Below are 14,637 nucleotides of genomic sequence, written 5' to 3'. Positions count from 1 at the left end.
ATGTCAATTACACTTTACAAATTTCTAGGTTATCTAACTACTAAATCTAATATCATCCTTCAGCCTTATGCTCTGAGCATGCTAGAGATGCTTAACCCGAGTTAGTCCCTTCGTGAGGGGATCTGCTGGATTCTCATCCGATGATACCCTCTTGGCCACGAGGAGTCCTTCTTCAATTCGATGTCTGATAAAATGGTATTTTCTGTCGATGTGTCTGGATCTCCCGTGATCCCTTGGTTCCTTGGCTAAGGCAACAACGCTTTCACTATCACAGAAAATTTCCATTGGCTCTTTAATAGCTTGTACAACTCCAAGGTCTCCAATGAAGTTCTTCAGCCATATCGCCTCCTTTGCTGCCTCGCTAGCTGCAATATACTCTGATTCACAAGTCGAATCAGCCACTGTCTCTTCCTTGGAACTCTTTCAAGAAATTGCTCCTCCGTTAAAGGTAAAGAGCCAGCCTGACTGAGAGTGGAAATTATCCCTATCAGTCTGAAAGCTAGCATCACTATACCCTACAACCCTCAATTCATCACTCCCACCAAGGGTAAGGAACCAGTCCTTAGTCCACCGTAGGTACTTGAGGATATTCTTTACCGTAGTCCAGTGTGCCTTGCCAGGGTTCCCCTGATACCTGCTAACCATGCTCAGGGCAAAGGCTACATCAGGTCGAGTACACGTCATAGAATACATGATCGATCCTACAGCCGAAGCATAAGGTATTCGACTCATTTCTACTATCTCAGCCTCAGTGCTAGGGCTTTGTGTCTTACTCAATCTGGTGTTACTCTGGATGGGTAACTCTCCTTTCTTGGGGTCCTACATGCTGAATCTCTTCAGCACCTTATCCAAGTAGGTACTCTGACTACGTCCAATTAGTCTTTTACTCTGATCTCTTAAGATCCTTATCCCTATAATATGGGCAGCTTCTCCTAGGTCCTTTATAGAGAAACACTTCCCAAGCCAGGACTTAACTTCCTGCAGAGTTGGGATGTCATTTCCTATGAGTAGTATGTCATCCACATACAATACCAAAAAGCTAACTATACTCCCACTACCCTTGACATATACACAAGATTCATCTTCACTCCTAGAAAAGCCAAATTCCTTGACTTTCTCATCAAAGCAAAGATTACATCTGCAAGGTGCTGACTTTAACCCATAAATGGATTTTTCAAGATTGCACACTCTATTAGGGTACTCGTTGCTGACAAAACCTTCTGGCTGACTCATGTCAACATCTTCTGCCAACTTTCCATTAAGGAAAGCGGTTTTGACATCCATTTGCCATATTTCATAGTCATGAAATGCAGCTATGACTAATAGAACCCTAATAGACTTAATCTTAGCCACTGGAGAAAAATTCTCATCATAATCAACTCCCGGAGTTTGTGAGAAACCCTTTGCAACCAGTCGTGCCTTATAAGTGTGTACTTTACCATCCATGTCGGTCTTCTTCTTGAAGATCCATTTGCACCCTACTGTCTTACGACCTTGTACATTCTCAACCAAGTTCCAAACTTGATTGTCATACATGGATTGTATCTCGCTGTCCATTGCCTCTTTCCACTTGGCTGACTCAGGGCCTGGCATGGCTTCCGCGTAACTGTTAGGTTCATCCAGAACTATCAGTGTCTCATCACTGATAAGTGTATCACCTTCTGCAGTAATATGGAATCCATAGTAATGCTCAGGTGCATTCCTAACCCTTGTGGAACGCCTCAGAGGTACAGACTTGTCAATTGGCTCAATAGGAGTTTCCTCCTCAAGTTGAGTGCTAGGGTTTGAAGTTCCTTCACCGCTTGACTCTTGAATTTATTCAAGATCAACTTGTTGGATTAATTTCTAAGTCCATAACTATAATTGGTAAGACTTGACCCGATCTGGCGTGGTCCATTTGGGTTGCATGGCATCATGCACTTGGATAGACTAAATGAGAGAAATAAGACACTTATGGTTATTAATATATTATAATTTCTAGTATATTAATAATAAGAATAATAATATTTAATTAGTATTGATCAAGAATTAATCTAGTATTAATTAAGTGATCAAAAGAAGACTAATTAAATATATGGTTTGATTGTGTAAATCATCCATAACTTATATAATGGGCCCAAGCTCCATGGATAATCAAGTTGGATTAAACCCATAGGATGCTCCATGGATGCTCCATGGAGGTTACATAACCCATGGGTCATGGAAATGAAAGGTCATGACAATTATGGTTTACATGGTGTAACCCTAATTGTAACACAATATATAAGCATCATATTATTCACCAAAATCGGTCACTAGTGAGTAAAAAAGAAGGACTAGCCGATTTCATGAAGTGTAGATTTCACTCAAGTTATTCAAAGTGTATTTGGTGTTGTGTGAACCATTCGAGGTGTCACACTTGAGGCACTAGGCACTCAAGCTTCATGAAGACATTCTACATCAAAGAGGTATGTATTCTATCTTGTTATATTAATTGTTTTATAGATTAGATTAGGATAATACCTTGGATGTTCATATTTGCATGTATAATAGAGAAAACATAGATCCAAGGTATTTAGGGTTGCATGTACACTTAGGAGTGTTAGAATGCTCAAAACCCAACAGTGGTATCAGAGCCTAAGCTTGTTTTCTTATTATACTTGCAAAAGTAGCTGAAAAATTGAGTTTTCATGTTGTCTGCCTAGCAGACTCGCCGGGTCCATGAATGGACTCGCTGAGTCCAAGGCAAAATGCATCCAACTCGCCGAGTTGGTTCGTGCACTCGACGAGTTGGACCCCCAGACAACATAAATTCGACTTTTTTGGCTGGAATTGGACTACGAACATTACCCTAAGATGTTTTTGGACTTATAAACTTGTTTTTGATGTGGTAATGTTCATGCTAATCCAATTTCAAAGATAATTGTCAAGAGATTCATGTTTTGAATTAGATTAGTGATTAGGCTAATTACATGAAAAAGTTTGATTTGAATTATCTTGTTCTTATGAGTTGCTTAGATTAATAGAAAAGTTAATTGATTATGTGTTTTCAATCCATTTTAATCTAAGAGTTGATTCTAAAATGTGTTTTTGTAACTTGTCCTCAAGTTATATGAAAAGTCACATTTAAGTTTCATAAAACTCATAAAAGTTGGCAAAGGTTACAAACATGAAGAGTCTTGTCTCATTGAATGGTTTTATGACTCCATAACTTGTCCTCAAGTTATGGAAGTTCAAGAGTCAGTTCATTAAGTAATAAAATGTGTAACCTTAATTAATTCCATAAGTTATAAAATAAAGATAAGTTAATTCTTTTATTAGTTTAAAGTCTTCCATAACTTGTCCTCAAGTTATGGAACTTGAAGAGTTTTTGGATTAAAACTACTTTAAACACATAAGGTATGGAATTAATTAGTTTTGGATAGTTTCAAAACTTGCCCTCAAGTTTTGGAATTTGAAAAGTTTTCACTTATGAATACTTTAATTCCAAGTTAGCCCTTAGAATTTTAAAAGTTAAAATTCAACCCTTATACTTTATAATATTATAAGTTAATAATATATATATATATATATATATATATATATATATGTATAAGAGGAAGTCAGTCTTACCGTTAGTAGGCCTCATTCACGAAGCCGGTCTATAAGGGGGGTATAAGGTTACTGCCTATAAAATGGCAGTTTAATGGGTGTCCACTCTCACCCACCGCTTCCTTGACTGGTGGAGGGTCGTTAGCCGAACGGGTTTGACAGGACTGTAATTCTCCCTTCATTAAAAGTACTAATGATAAATACTAATTAACTAAACTCTTAATAATACCCAATCTTAGTCACTTAGGAAAATGTGAATAAGGTGCTAATCCATGAAATTACACTTTGCACTTTGTTTAAGTCGGTTAGTGGAGCGTGTGTGGTTAACCGACTCACTAACTCGTATTTAACAAGGTAGGCAAAGGGTAACTTAATGTTTATCATAGTATCGATGGAGCGTGTGTGGTTAACCGACACATCGATTGAGGGGTAAACACTTAAGGTTACCATGTAATTTGCGTGGTTACTTCACACCTCGTTTTCTGATCCTCGGCATCTTAGTCACAAAACTTGAAGGGCACACTCGAGATTGAAACATGCCATTGAACAGTTCAATGAATCTCAAAGATCTAGGAGTTTCAAATCCAATTAAAACCTAATAATACATTTCGTTTATCTTGGTGGAAATTGGTGAATCGTCATTCACCTACCTTCAAATATTTTATAGCTTGGATTACGGCATCCCTCTTCCAAGTTATAAAAATATTGTGTTGGGTCCTAGCCTTAATATTTCATATTCGGTGTCATATTAAGGACTTTAAATCAACAATCTTGAATATCTCCCAAAAGATGTCTGGTTTAGACATTTATGATCTTCCCAAATCTCTTGAAACAAGCTTTCCTAAATGAAGATGATGTCCCATGGAAATCATACTTCTTTCACCTCCTCCAATTATTCTCCCTAACCCACAAGTTCTTGAAAATTTTAAGGTCACTCAAGCCCTATTGGCAAGCAAAGGTATATGTGTGATCATATCTTGGAGATGTAGTAACATATTGACAAGCTGGGAGAGTTGGGTGTCAAAGTCTTGAGAAAGTTGGTGGCTCGATTACTTTCTAAGTCTCACAGTGAGCTCCTTTGGGACTCCTATGAAACAGACTAAGAGAAGACCCTTAATGATCTTATCCATTTGCTAAGATCAACTTCTTAGAACTTTATGGACATTGACAATGATGACATTGGATATCCAGTAAAGCTCTTTCTTCCTAACGGAAAGGGATCGGCGATAGTCAACTCAGTTGACCAAATGGTAAAGAGAAAGGCTAAGTCTGTGATAGTCCCATGTTCCATTACCAAAGCATCCATATGTTCAATTGCCAAAGGAAGGGGCATTGGTTGCGAAGTTGCCAAATTTACCTAAGGATGTTAAAGTAAATAAGTTTGACTCTACTTCAGGTAAAGTCCACTATCTAACTCTGCCATGTTTCTACTATGAGATTCTTGATACATGATGTGACTGGGTCACATGTTGATGTTTTAAGAATCAAAGAAAAGTAAAGAAACTTAAAGAAAGAATATGTTGAATTTGATCGCGTAGATGGATTTCTATCGCATAGGTTGAAGATCGGATTCTTGAGCTACTTCTTAGAAGTTATGAGATATTTTAGGAATAGATAACAACAAGTTTTCATATGGATTGTAAGGATAGTTTTCCCCAAATTTTTTAAAATAAAAGGAAAATTTCTGATTTTATTTGTTTTAAAATATCCTTACAATGGCATTTGAGGAAAAATTGTTGCTTATAGGATTCCATTAATAGCAAGAGTGGAAAAATGAAATTGATTCTTTCATTTGTGGTAATGTCTAAATTTACCAAATAAGGAAAGATTCTCATCACCCAAGTTTCAATTGGACCGGAACTTGGAATCATGCAAGTTGTATAGCATGATGAATGAGAACTTTCAAGTATTGGAAAATTAAGACTAATTACTTGTTCACATGGATGTGTGAGTCAAGTAATGGACTAAGGGATCAAGTACACATTCTTGTGCATTGATTAAGTCCACCACAAAAGATCGATAAGACCATTCGTCATAGTTTACTAAAGCTCAGTAAATATGATTATACTTACAAGCTTAAGTGTAACTCTGAGACATTGGAAAAGGTTCCAATGTAAGGCAGAGCAAATAAGAAGAGTCAAATTAGGCAGAAAGGATAAAAGTTTCTCAAATCTGAAAAGATGGGAGAGTACTTTAGTATCAGTTTTTGTGATCATCTTAATGATTAAGAAACCAGATCAAAATCAGTTCTCTAAGGAAATCTTAGTGCATTCTTATAGCTAAGAAGAGGAGCTATGAATTGTTGAAGTGGTTAAATCAAGAAGATGAGTCATACTTCGTTCCACTACAAGTTTTAAAGTCATACTCCAAGATTGTAACTTGAGTGACATGTCTTAAAGAAGGTTTAAAACACTTGTCAAATGTAAGAGTAAATGTAGATGTATGTTGTAAAAGTCGAATAGTGTGTATTGTAATGATTCGCATTTATATGTTATTTTACTAAGTCAATTCTGTATGCGAAGTGTAGTATGCGAAGCATAAATGTTTAGACTTAGTATACTTTTTGTATGTTCCCTATAAATAGGGACTTAGGCCTGAAGTAGAGCAAGAATATCGAAACACAATTTTTCTCTTCAGCTTATTTTGTAATCAGTCTTAATAAAACGAGATCTGATTAATATTTACTCCGTGTGTTCATCATCTTTCATCATTCAAATCTATTGTTTCTTTTCTTAATTCTCAATAACAATTCTCTTCAATTGGTATCAGAGCAGGATTCAAACTTCTTAGATCTGATTTTCGTATAAGAATCATTTGCTCTTTGAGTTGCAAAATTTACTCAAAATTTTCCGCACATTTTTGGTTTTGAAAATCACATTTGATCTTCATATTAGAATTAATTCTATATTTGAATTGTTAAGTCGAGTAATCGATTAGTCATTTTTGATCAATTCATTTGATCGAATTCTGAAATTCATCAAGTTTTCAAGATTTCAGATATTTTCTGTGTTCATCAATGGCGAATTTCAACATGAATACAATAACTTCTTTCTCTCACTTGCTTGGTTCCTCAACCAAAATTCCGATGTTGATTCCAGAATACTATGATCAGTGGGCTGATAGAATGGAAGATTACTTAAATGGAATTGATGAAGAACTTTGGAATTGTTTTGATGGAACAGTACAAGCTCCTACTAATGTTCAACAAATTGGATCATCCACTGCATCTCCTGATGTTGAAGAACAACGAAAACGACTGAAGAATAATGAAAAGAGGTACATGAGGGAACTAAGAGGTGCTCTACCTCCTGTGGTTTACAATTACATTCGTAGTTGTAAAACAGCCAAAGACATCTGGAATACTCTAAAAGAAAAGTATCAAGGTAGCGAAAAGACGAAGATCAATTATGTGAAGCAATGTCTGGTTGAACTGAAGGAATTCAGACAAAAGGATGCAGAAACTCTCAAAAGTTACTATGATCGTCTGAATGAGCTTATGTTTCGCTGCAATAGGTATGGTATCACTAGATCTCTCATGGAATTCAATTTAACTTTCATTATGGGTCTTCGCAAGGAATGGCGAAGTGTGAGCATGATGATTAAGAATCAACAAAGTTTTGATACAACTAAATTGAACGATCTCTACAATCAACTGAAAACACATAAATGTGAGGTCTCAGAAATGTATGAAGAATCAAAACTAGCTATTGGTGATCCTTTGGCACTTGTTTCAAAGGTATCAGAAACTGATGAAAAAGATGGTTCAGATGAAGAAGGATTTTTGATGAACTCCGATGATGAAGCTGTAGCATTCTATTCAAACAACAGAGTTAAAAAGTTTTTCAAAAAGCCTTTTAATCCAAAAGGAAAGATGAATGATGCGAAAAATGTTGTCACAAAGACTGGAGGGGAAGAAAGGAAGAAAATGGAGAAAATTGATGAAAAACAGAAAAATGCGAATGAAGAGAAAAAGTTGAAAGGTGATTCAGGAATTTATTGTCATTATTGCAATGGTGCGAATCATTTCGCAGCTGACTGCATGTTGCGAAAGAAGGAAGAGAAGAAAGAAAAAGTAAAATATGAAGCATACCACTCCGAGAAGATTGAAGAATTACATGCAAAGACAAAAGGAATGGCATTAGTTGCTAAGGGAGAAGCTGATGTAGAAGAATGTGGAACTTATCATATCTGGTCTTCCGGATCTGATGATGAGGAAATGAGGCATCCCACACATGGAGCAATGTTCGCAAGTTTTGAGGATTGCGAAGAGAACATTTCAGGGAGATGTTTTGTGTCTAAATCCACTGACAAGTCACCCATGACAACCAAGGTACGTGCAATTCTTGAATCTTTTAATATTCCTTTATCTACTTATGATGCTGAAATTGTTTCATTTGATGATATTGTGGCTTATTTTGATTTTGTTATTGTGTCTGCTAGTAATGAAGCTAAGAAATTAAATGTGCAACTTAGTGAGACACGAAGAGATTTAGAAATAAAGAAGAGCAGAGTTGAAAAATTGGAAATGCAAGTCAAAAATATAGATTGTGATAGGAATAATCTTACTAACGATGTTAGGTTATTACTAGCACAAAGAAACATATATTATAATTCTGCAAAACGACTGTATGCAAAATTAACAGCTTTACATCATTCTTCTGATATTAGCAAAGAACAACATAGGAAACTTTTACCTTTTGTTGAGTATGAACGTGAAAAAGTTGATGTTGTTTCTTATGATTGCGAAAGCACAATTGCTCAATTTGACAAAATACCTGATGATAGATATACTTATGGTATTGTCAAAATTGATGAATTTCTGAATGTTGATGAGTTGGTTAACATTGTCAATGAAAGTTTGACAAAGAGTGAACAAGTGAAAATCATAAAGAAAACTGAAAATTCAACTCTTGCCTCACAATTCAATTATGCTGATATTGATGAAAATTCTGATAATGTGAGTGAAATTAGTGAGATAGAAGAGGAAGAAGAGATTGATTGTTCTCAATTGTCAATCACTAATATCACATCTAAGATCAAAGGTAAAGAAATAATAGTTGATTCAATAATAGAGGATGAAATTAATAAACCTTCAAATTCGCAACATTGTATGTTTGATAATGTGGAAGTTGAAAGCTGGAAATCTGATGACACAGATGTAAATAAAGAAGAAAAGAAAGTTTCAACTGAAACACCTTAAAGGGTTGTAGTTGATCAAGTGTTTGAAAATACAAAAGAATTTGATAAAATTTTAAATGATAAAGGCACACATTATTTGGAAACCAACACTGCGGTATATCCAAATTTTGTATGTACTGATAAAACCATTTTTCCAAATCAAGTTTTTGTCACTACTGGAAATGCTGAGAAAGTTCTTCCTGAGTTTAACAAAATGATTGAAAAAGATAATCAAAAGTCCACGATTGAAGGTTTTTTCGCAAATCAAAACACAGAAGAAAACAATTTAACCAAAAATCCTTATGTGTTTCAAAAACAAAAATCAGCACAAAAATGGGTGGTTAAAGGTGAAAAATCAAACAAAATTTTTGAAAAAGATGAAAAACCAAAGGTTGAAGTGAAACTAAATTCTCATTAATTCAAATTGATGGTTGGAAATTTTTCAACAGAAAATAATGTTTCAAAAAGAAAAGCAAGAAAAGCAATATTCTGGCAAGTTGTGTCTAATGAAAAATCAAGAGATGAAAAAGAACAAATTTCAAAAACATCATCAAGTTTTCATAAACAAATAAACTCTGTTGACAAGGTTCCATATATTTGCAAATATGACAACAATCGAAAATTTGAGAATTCGCAAAAATTTGCAAATAATCAAAAGTTTCAAAATGTTGGCAAATTCACGAATAATTCATCAAGTTTGAAGAACTCAACTCAAGCCAAAATGAAATTTTCACCAAAACAACCAAATTTTCCAAATCCTTCAATATCAAAACCAACCAAAGTTTCATACACAAAAGGAAAATCTGATGTAAGTACGATCAATCATTGGTTTGAAGGAAAAGGAAAGAAATATCAAAGTGGGAAGTTTTCAGAAGAACAAATCAAAAATGCATTTGACAAGTTCACAAATAATTCTTCAATTGATACTGCATCATCTCATAATTCGCAAGTTCCAGTTCAAAAATGGAAACCAGTTATCAAAAATGCGAATGTTGTGAAGGATAAGATTACAATTAATGGAAATCCAAAATTATTGAATGACTATATTTCCATATCTAGAACTGATGATGTTGATATAATGGATTCTGTCACAAACAAAGTGAAAACATGGTTTTTAAATTCCAAAAGTTTGTTTCATTCTACTAATGATGGACCCAAAAAGTCTTGGGTTCCTAAATTTTTTCAATAAATGCAGGTGATATGTGACGAGCAATATGATATGAAATGGTACATTGATAGTGGTTGGTCTCGTCATATGACTGGAAGAAAGGAAAATTTGCGAGATTACAGAAGCTTGGAAAATGCTGGAGTTGTCAAATTTGGAAATAATCACAAGTGTCAAGTGAAAGGATATGGGAAAGTCACAAATGGAAACTTCACAGTAAACAGAGTGGCATATGTTGAAGGACTTCAACATAATTTGATAAGTGTATCACAACTTGTTGTGGGTACTGGAAATCAAGTTGTATTCAATGAAGAAGGAAGTATCATTTCAAATGTCAAGACAAATGAAATACTACTCAAATCCAAAAGATATGGTCATATGTTTACACTAGACATCAAACCGATTGTGGGAAAACCAGCTGTGTGTTTACTATCAAAAGCATCCAGTGATCTTAGTTGGCTTTGGCATAGAAGATTGTCACACTTGAACTTTCGAAATATAAATAAACTTGTAACAGAAGATTTAGTTCGAGGGTTACCAGTACTAAAATTTGACAATGATTCTTTGTGTGCAGCTTGCGATCAAGGAAAACAACATCGAAAGGGTCATCCGATTGTGATAGATTCAAAAATAGTTTATCCATTGGAACTTCTTCAAATTGATCTATGTGGACCATCAACTGTTGCAACAATAAACAAAAAGCGGTATATTTTAGTTGTTGTAGATGATTTCTCTAGATTTACGTGGGTGTTTTTTCTCAGGTTGAAATCTGAAGTTGCTCAGACGATGATTGATTTTATCAAAAAGATTGAAGTTAGGCTGAAGAAGCATGTATGAAAAATTAAAAGTGATAATGGTTCTGAGTTTAAAAATCAAACTCTTGACACTTTTCTCACAAGCAAAGGCATTTCGCATAATTTTTCATCACCATATACACCACAACAGAATGGTGTAGTTGAAAGAAGAAATCGATCTCTATGCGAAGCTGCCAGAACCATGTTGACATATGCGAATCTACCTCAATATCTTTGGGCAGAGGCTGTGTCCACAACATGTTTTACTCAGAATCGATCATACATTCATCGAAGATTTAATGTTACTCCATATGAAATAATCAATAATCGGAAACTTAATGTAAAATTCTTTCATATTTTTGGTTGCAGGTGCTTTATCATGAATCTCAAAGATAATTTGTCCAAATTTCAAGCTAAAGCTGATGAAAGCATTTTCTTAGGATATTCACAGAATTCAGTTGCATACAGAGTGCTAAATAAACGAACAAGAAAAATTGAAGAAACTTTCAATTTAACATTTGATGATTACTATCTTAAACAAATTGATAGTAAATTTGATAATAAACCAATACTTGTGGATTCAAACACTCCAATTGATAATTCTGAGATCAATGATTTTGATTATGATTTAATTTTTGGAATTCCTGACAGGGCCATTGATGCAGAAAATAATGCTCCTGATAATCAAACATCAGAATCCTCAAAACATACTGATGAATCAACGATAACTTGTGAAGGCACACCAAATGTTAGTAGGGAGGAAGAACATCAAGTTGAGGGGGAGCCTTCGCAAAATCAACAAGAACATCAAGTTGAGGGGGAGCCTTCGCAAAATCAACAAGAACATCAAGTTGAGGGGGAGCCTTCGCAAAATCAACAAGAATATCATTTTGAGGGGGAGTATCAAGATGCAGATCATGTTAAGGGGGAGCATGATGAAACAGAGACAATTAATCTTGATAATAATGAAGAAATTCATGAAGTTAATGATAACTTTTCTGTTGCAGGATCTGAAAATGAAGATATGTATGAAGATACACCATTAAAATTTGATCCCAATTTTCCACCACTCGAGAAATGGACACGAAATCATCCAAAAGAACAGGTAATTGGTAATCTACAAGAAGGTGTGTTGACTAGAGCTCAAATTCGTGCGAAAAATGAGGTACTGAATACAAACCAAGAACTTTGTATGTTTAATGTTTTTATTTCGAAAATAGAGCCAAAAACTGTAAAGAATGCTATGGAACACTCTGTCACACCCCCGAACCAGACGGCGGAAACGTCTGGGGGCTGTCGTGACTCAATTGAATACCATAACATTGAATATATATGAAACATAACAACATTCGTCACCATTCATTAATACAGTACAACCAGTAGCGTTTACATGTCATACATTGTTTAAACATTACATTCCCAAAAATTAAATTGTTCGGTTCCTACATAAATAAACTGCAAGTCGTCACTGAATATGATTTCCTTTGATTCACTGGTTCCCTGAGAATACAAGTATTTTGAAAAACGTCAACATATGAAATGTTGGTGAGTTCATAAGTAGTGTTTGAAATCCAATGTTTGTATTGTTTGAAAAACCACCAGAAAATCCGATATTTTCTGAAAAGAAAAGCTTTGGAAAACGTTTGTGAAGATCCATAGGTATGCTTGTTTGTTTCTATACTTGTAAAAAAAATATGTTCATTGAAGTCGTATGCATTTCAAATCTGTATGTATTGAAAACCCTAGGAAAACCCGATGTTCTCCTAGTTCCTTGAATTACATGAAGTTACATTGAAACCATTGTGTAGCGTATAGTGTCAGTCCCAGGCGACGTTGGAAGGTTCTCGAGCATGATTATTTACTACAAACCCGCATTACACAAACGCCCAGTTTATAGTTATACTAACGATCCCGAAGGCGCCGTCCGTACTAATCACGTTATCCAATCGCCCTGACTAGGTGTAGTCCCACATCCGAAGAGAAAGAGGTCACGAAGACCCCGGTGACTCCGTTACCGGTTGGGGATAAAAATGTACGAGGGGTCCCCGACCCGCCTTGCATGAAATGTAGACTTTACTAGCAATACCAAAGGACCCTTGGGGACCAGTAGTATACAAGCCATTGAAAGTCCAGTTACGTTGTGTCGGATCGGTAAAACCCAACACTCCGTAAAAAAATGTCTTCGGGCCTTAAGATCAGGTCATTGGGCTAGCTAGGCTCAACGAACAAGATTTTACACTTGTGGGGCCCAAAGATGGTGCGTAGACATCTGTGCACATTCGTATGTATATGTATTACCAAACGTTACTTGTATGAATCGTAGTGTCGTAGTGTTAGTAGTTGTAGATTTCTATTGGCTCGAGACCGAGCCAATTCGTTTAACAACGACTTTTGGTATTGTAATGTATTGTATTTCGTCGATAGTCGAGGTGCCATTATTTGATCAAATTGTATATATTGAATTAGCCTTGAAATATTTCTGTTTTCAGCCCCTCATTGTTTGTAAAATTTACATTTTCAACCCTTTTATTAAATACTTCCCGGTTTGGTCCTTGAACTAATTTTCTTGACATTTTAACACCAAAAATTATTGAAATTAATATTTTTCAGCATATTTTTCATAGAAAACAGTTTAAGTCCCTGAAAATGCAGTTTTCTCGGTTTTAATCCCTTCTTTTCGCAACTTTGACAATTTTGGCCCAAATTGGAAATTTTTTGCAACTTTGGTCCTTTTTAAATTTAAAAAGCATTTTAAACCTTTGAAAAGGACTTGGATCACTTATGGTCCACTGTTTTACAGAAAATCACAGTTTTGGCCCTCCAAAACAGAAAAATTCGCATAATGGGCCTCATTGGGCCGAAATTTCATTTTTAGCCCATTAAGCTTGAAATTCATGTTTTTAATCCTCTAATTGAGTATAATTCCAGAAATAGTTTTATGGAAAATGTTTTGGCACACTTCATCCATCAGAATCTGTGAAATGTCAATTTGGGCCCTTAATTTTGTATTTTTCACATTTTTGGCCCAAAATTTGTGTTTTTAGCTTAAAGAAAATTGTTACTAAATCATTTAGCTATCTTTCTTGAAACACTTTGTGTGTAGAAATAAATTTCATGCTAAAATCATATAACATAAGTTATATCTCAGTTTTGAGGAGATTTATGGCTAGATCCAACATTAAAACACATAAAAGCATACATATAAGCATGGAAATCATACAAGGCATACAAACACATATAAATCTACACTTTCACTTGTATTCCCCCCCCCCCCCCCACAAAACTCATAAAAACAGAAAATAGGGGGTATGAAGCTCACCTTGGGTGTTGATTCGGTTTTTGAAGAAAGATTGGAAGAAATGAAGTGATTTTTGGCCTTTGCACTCCTTGATGAAACTTTCGAGTTTATGGGTTTCTAGAGTGCAAGATCATGATTTTTGCATGGATTAGGAAGAGATTTTTGATAAATAAGGAATACAAGTCATAGATCCAAGAAAAACCTTACCTTAGATGATGATTTTTGTGGAAGAACTTCCTTGAATGCTTCCTAATTTTCGAGATTTTGGATGGAGAAGAGGAAGAAGAGTTCTTGAGTAATCTAGAGAGAATTGAGATATTTTTGTGGTGTGTATGTGTGTATGGCCGAGAGTGAGAGAGAGGAAGAGACGAAGTGAAGTGATCTTTGAAGTGATGCTTGCATGGAGGTATGAGATGTTGCATGGATGTCCTATGGATAATAATGATGTGTCACTTAAAAGTCAACTATCTTCACTCCTCTTGGGCTTGGGTATTGGGCCGAAAACAATGGAGGAAATGAGGGTGTTTGGGCCTTAAATACTGAAGCCCAATTTTCATGGTTAAGTTGAGTGATTTTTGGTCCAAATAAATTTAAATGTGATTTTTATGACTTGTTAGGGTCAAATTAGGTTA

Source organism: Lactuca serriola, chromosome 3 (assembly GCF_051521515.1).
Source record: "Lactuca serriola cultivar US96UC23 chromosome 3, Lser_US96UC23_V15, whole genome shotgun sequence".
NCBI lineage: Eukaryota > Viridiplantae > Streptophyta > Magnoliopsida > Asterales > Asteraceae > Lactuca > Lactuca serriola.
This window is presented reverse-complemented; position numbering follows the sequence as displayed.